The 6,626-nt window shown below is 27.5% G+C and overlaps 1 long non-coding RNA gene across 1 annotated transcript; it reads right to left on the reverse strand.

Moving 5' to 3' along the window:
- Positions 1–4,155: 4,155 nt before the first annotated feature.
- On the reverse strand, positions 4,156–6,109 carry LOC135924648 (uncharacterized). The gene is made up of 3 exons (XR_010571348.1): positions 6,035–6,109; positions 4,580–4,615; positions 4,156–4,539 (listed from the first exon to the last, which is right to left on the reverse strand). It is a non-coding gene; the product is annotated as an uncharacterized LOC135924648 (long non-coding RNA).
- Positions 6,110–6,626: the final 517 nt, after the last annotated feature.

The raw sequence follows: 6,626 nt of genomic DNA on the forward strand, positions 1-6,626 counted from the left end.
AATGTGGTTATAAACTTTTCAAGGTTTTGCATTTCAGAAAATGTTTTATCGATAATTTTTTCCGATATATTATTATTTAATAATGGGAAGCTCAAGTTGAATATCTTCTTTTCAATAATGTGTAATCTTTAAAAAAAATCAGAGGGTATCTCCGGGTTGAGGAAACATATTTCTGTTTTGGTTTTGTTTAATTGTAAACCGATTTTAATGCATCTGTTTCGAGATGGCTAAGGGCTTTGCTTATCTGATGTGAATTACCGCATAGTGTGCTATCATCTAGGTACCATAGGTTAAGGTCGAGGTCGAAATCTAATTTAAGATCTTTCATCATGTTTTGAATAGCTAAGCTGAAGGGAATAGGGCCGAGGGGGTCGCCCTGTTGTACTCCCTCTTCGGAAAAAATAATGTTACCATTAAAAATAAGGGGAGTGCTATTCTTATAGCAAATGTCTACGAAGCGCCAATATTGGTCGTAAAAAAATTCGAGTGCCGAGGAACGCGAAATTGTATTGAAGGCATTCTTGAAATTTGTAACCACTTAAATGAAAATATATTATCGACAATATGGAAAATATTTTATTTTTTAACCAATCTCGAAACATGATGTTATCCACTTCCTAACTATAGGTAAGCACGGGGCGTAAAAATCCCCTTACCCCATCACATGGTGAGTCCCACGATCTTGAATAAATTTGATTGTTGATTAGGCAAAAGAAAATTACAAGGCATGGTTGAGTGTGATTAAAAATTTTGCTTGAATCACGGAAAACTTTTAAAAATTAATATATTTTAAAAACCAATCTCGTTACTTCTTAAACATTTTGCAAGATTTTTTTCCTAAGATACTAGAAATTACTTTAACAGACTATCGAAAGCAGGATTTATTTTGTTCAAGAATTTTCATAAGTTTAACAAAAAAATGAATAAATTATTAAACCATGTCCTGGTTCGTCTTATTTCTAAACAGTAGTCTGTTTACCCGGGTATATAGCGTCCTCTAAACAGCCTAAAAAGAAAAGGTTTAAATTGACGGAAAGGGTAAAGCGTCTTTGTGAGAAAAATATATAAATAAATAACAAATAATATTTATTTAGAGTAAAAACTTATATAACAAACCAAAATAATGTGTGCCCATTCAAAATCTGCTTAGCCTTGGCTAAACATAAATAAGTTTCAAAAATAAGACGAAGCATGGCATGGCCTTAAAATTTTTCAAAATTTCTATTTGAAGAAAAACTCATTCTTTTTATAATAGTTTTCAAAATTTGTCAATATTGAATCTTTTGTTCCATTTTTTCGAAAAATTAGCCATTAAAATTTTATCAGCCCCCGCCAGTTCGGTTTCAATTGAACGATTATTTTCAATAGACAATCATAGTTAAATAGGAAAAAGGCAAGCGCAACTAAAATAAAAATAAATAATGGCATTCATTTTTCAATATAAATAAAGATTTTGATTTATAAAATATGACTTGATTAGTTAATTCTTAATTCCTGCATATAGACCATTTTATTTTATGTAAAATTATGAAAATAAATAAGGCCCAATAATATTTTTAAGTGATACATAAATTTTTAGACATGACAAAAATTTTGCCTTTTCTTGAATAGGCTGGTCGGGCTAAATTGTTTTAACATAAAACGTAAATGGGCGTGAAATTTTTCTCACTACCAGCTGTCATTGCAAAAACTTTGATTTTATTGTATAAAATATCAACTTTAAATAACATTGCCCCATTATTTCACGTAGAGCATTTTAAAATATTATTCAATTTGGACATTGGGTGGAGGGGTATATTTAGTGTTTTTTTATCCGGGTTACTTTTGTATGGGTCTTTTCTGACCGATTATCATTCCAAAGATAAAAATAAAATTTTTGTGATAAAGGGTTGTCTGAGTTTCACTATCAAAATTCTTTTAGAGATACATCTCTGTAGAAATAAAAATCTTAATATTTTCCAATACAACCGTGCTTGTATATTATAATACCCCCTTTCCATCGTCCGCGCTTAATGAGCGGGTGTACACTATAGCAAATGCAGTTCTGAGGGATAAATGATCTTTAAAGCTTGAAAAACAACAATCACCATTAAAATTGAAAAAAAAATTATAAATATATTAATAGAATTATAGTAATAATAAATTCTGTGCAATTTATTTGAATTTTATAGTGCTGTAAACATTAATTTAAAAAAGAAGCACGTTACGTTTGAAAAAAGGAGCACGTTACCTTGTTATTCGAAAGTAACGCGTTACTCTTTACTTAAAAAATACTAAATATTACAGCTCCGTGAAGTTGGCCGAACATTTGGAAGCACTAACGATGAATCATATGTCATTTTTTAGTGCTTCGTTAGTGCTTGTTAGTGCTTCAATCCGTATAGTAGCCGAATTTAAGGAAAAAAGTTATAAGCAAAAATAAAAATTTGTGCCAACTTCACGCTTAAAAGTCGATTGGAAGCACTAACGATGAAACTTATATCATTCTTTAGTGCTTCGTTAGTAGAGGTTAGTGCTTCAATTCATTTTGTAGCCGAATTTAAGAGTAAAAAGTTATTCACGAAAAAAACAAAAATAAACAAATAATGGCGACGTGCCAAAACAAAAACTAGAGTAGTAATTAACATCCGGTTTCAGCCATTATTTAGTGCTTAATTAGTGTATTTAAATTCCGTTATTAATTTACTTAACCGCCATAAAAAAAGTTATTAGCTAAATAAAAATTATGACTTCACGATTTAAGCATGAAGTTGGCCGAACTTTTGGAAGCACTAACGATGAAACTAATATCATTCTTTAGTGCTTCGTTAGTAGAGGTTAGTGCTTCAATCAGTTCCGTAGCCGAATTTAAGAATAAAAAGTTATTCACGAAAAAAACAAAAATAAACAAATAATGGCGACGTGCCAAAACAAAAACTAGAGTAGTACTTAACATCCGGTTTTCGCCAGTATTTAGTGCTTAATTAATGTATTTAAATTCCGTTATTAATTTACTTAACCGCCATATGGAAAAAAAGTTATTAGCTAAATAAAATTTATGACGTCACGATTTAAGCGTGAAGTTGGCCGAACTTTTGGAAGCATTAACGATGAAACTTATATCATTCTTTAGTGCTTCGTTAGTAGAGGTTAGTGCTTCAATCAGTTACGTAGCCGAATTTAAGAATAAAAAGTTATTCACGAAAAAAACAAAAATAAACAAATAATGGCGACGTGCCAAAACAAAAACTATAATAGTACTAAACATCCGGTTTTCGCCATTATTTAGTGCTTAATTAGTATTTTTAAATTCTGTAATTTATTTTGTTAACCGTCATATGAAAATATTGTAACACGCAAAAGAAATTTTTAGAGGTCAAATTTCGGCTAGAAAATTATGAAAGCACTAACGATGAAACATATATCATTCTTTAGTGCTTCGTTAGTAGAGGTTAGTGCTTCAATCAGTTTTGTAGCCGAATTTAAAAATCAAAAGTTATTTGCGAAAAAAAGAAATAATGGCGACGTGCCAAAACAAAAACTATAATAGTACTAAACATCCGGTTTTCGCCATTATTTAGTGCTTAATTAGTATATTTATATTCCGTAATTTATTTTGTTAACCTTTATGGAAAAATTGTAAACGCTAAAATAATTTTTAGAGGTCAAATTTCGGCTAGAAAATTATGAAAGCACTAACGATGAAACTTATATCATTCTTTAATGCTTCGTTAGTAGAGGTTAGTGCTTCAATCAGTTTTGTAGCCGAATTTAAGAATAAAAAGTTATTATCAAAATAAACAAAATACAAATTGTTCCTTTTACAAATTTTTATTTTATTCGAAAAAATTTTAATATTTTTATCAAAAATTTCAGTTATATTTAGATCTCATTATTCATAATATAATTATGCAGGAATTCAGTTACCCTGATTCAATATAGCAGTGCCATATCAATACTTCAAATATTCTGACACATCTCTAGAATCTTAAGAAAAGAATATATCAAATTGATTATGTTTCTATAGATAGATATCAACATGTATACAAACTCTTCTCTAAAAATAATCAAAAAAACTAAAAAAGTTATTAATAAAAATGCAAGTCCAACTACACTTAGTGGTCGAAAATATAATCCTCAAGCGTTATATCTTTTTATTGGAAAACTGTTACTCGATAATATAAATAGATTGTGGAATAAGAGTAGTATATTTTTATTCGAATATTATAGCTACAATATTGATGGAAGAATAAAGAAGGAAAAAATTATAAAAAATGTATGTTATAATTTTCAACGAATAAGCGAAAATAAGCATATAATCAATAAAACATTCTATAACAAATATAAACAAATACGAATATAATTGGAATATAGTTTAAAACACCTTTATGGCATAATTATAAATATTATTTAATTTTTTAATGCAATATAATTTTATTTGAATTGTATAGGATAATCAATTCACAATTTCTGTTGTCACAAATTCCATAATTTATTTAGGAGTCGTTTAAAATCATTTGATTTGATAAGCTCCTGCCAAGATAAAAACATTCTTCAACCCTAAAATCATATATTATTCATTTGATATTTTAAAATATACCTTATTGTATAGGATTAGGAAACTTCAGCAAATACCCTATAATATATAAGATCGGTAAAAATATCCTATATTTTCTAATTTAATAATTCCAGTACAACATTGAACTTTTACGACAAATTAAATTCTTTCAAAACTCTAGCAGAATATGGATTTAATTTAAATATATTTTTGCATAGGAAGTGTCAAGGGCTTAATTGTAAAAGCTATGTAATGAAATGTTGAAGAATATTAATGGTTATACTTTATTTTTATTTGTATTATGATAACTAATTATAACAGTACTACCGTCAAGAAAGACGGGCGCATTGAATTTTCGCCTAAAATTTTTTACCTTTTTATTTATAATTTAAAGCCAAAATAAGTTATTATTGTAAGATGAGTGTTTTTAATACCTACCTTATTTACCCCATTAACTAATCACATTCACTCCCCACCCCGTGATGGTGGGAGTTAGAATTTAAGAGAGAGATGGGAAAATAAGATTGACTAAAAAAAGGAAGAAATAAAAAAAAGAGACAAAGGTATGAAAACAGAACTTTAAAAAAAAAATTAATATTTTATACTTTACGAATTGATGGTTATATTTTCAAGCAACTCACATTGTTTATAATTGTCAAATCACTTAGAAGCGCAATAAAACATTGGCACATTGCAGATTCACACATCAAATTTTTAATTAGATGGAGTATTCATAGCGAATCAATGTAAATATACATTTCTGATACATTCATCAAATATTATTAAATTTTCAGTGATCATATCGTATCAAAAATAAGATACATTTCCGATTCACTCATCAAATTTTTAATTAAATTGATGAATCATAGCGAATCAATGTAAAAATACATTTCCGATACATTCATCAAATTTTTTTAAAAATTCAGTAATCATATTGTATCAAATATAAGATACATTTCCGACACATTCATCAAATTTTATTAAATTTTCAGTGATATATCGTATCAAAAATAAGATACATTTCCGATTCACTCATCAAATTTTTAATTAAATTGATGAATCATAGCGAATCAATGTAAAAATACATTTCCGATACATTCATCAAATTTTATCAAATTTTCAGTAATTATATCGTATCAAATATAAGATACATTTCCGACACATTTATCAAATTTTATTAAATTTTCATTGATCATATCTAATCAAAAATAAGATACATTTCCGATTCACTCATCAAATTTTTAATTAAATTGATGAATCATAGCGAATCAATGTAAAAATACATTTCCGATACATTCATCAATTTATATTAAATTGATGAACCATAGCTAATCAATATAAAAATACATGTCTGATTCACTCAAAAAGAAAAAAATTATTTTATGCTATGAACTAAATATTTTTAAAATGCCTCAAAACCTTAAAACTTTCGCAAGTTTAATGAAACATGTCCAAAATTTTCCATTAAAATTTAAAGTTTTAAAATTATAAATTTACTTGTTACATTTCGGAATACATATTTTTTTAAAATTATTTTAATGGCAGTAAAAAAAATTATAAAATATTTATAATAGATTAGATTAATTAATCACATGTGTGGTTAATTATTTTAGTAATAGAATAAAAATAGTAAATAAAATATGCCATTTAAATTATATTTAAGAATATTTATTTGTGTTCTTTTTTTTATTTCGTGAATTTTCTAAAAAAATTGAAATACGAAATCTATATCAAAAGTGTAATAAATATGGGGAGTGAATGTGATTAGTTAATGGGGTAAATAAGGTCGGTATTAAAAACTCTCATCTAACAATAATAACTTAATTTGGCTTTAAATTATAAATAAAAAGGTAAAACAATTATAAATCATTTAATAAAATAGCTTAAACATATGACCCGGCCGAAGGCCGGGGGAAAGCTGGCCTAAGTACAGCTAAGGGAGATTAGGAAAAAATTCCCCCCCCCTATAGGAAAATCCTTGATACGCCACTGCTTCGATATTAAATCGGTACATACGTACAATTTTAAAAACTTTTATAATCATGCATGATTTTTTGGAACTTGGTTGTCGGGGACAACCAATCAATTA

This window comes from Gordionus sp. m RMFG-2023, chromosome 2 (genome assembly GCF_954871325.1).
Source record: "Gordionus sp. m RMFG-2023 chromosome 2, tfGorSpeb1-WG-v2, whole genome shotgun sequence".
Classification (NCBI taxonomy): Eukaryota; Metazoa; Nematomorpha; class Gordioida; order Chordodea; family Parachordodidae; genus Gordionus; species Gordionus sp. m RMFG-2023.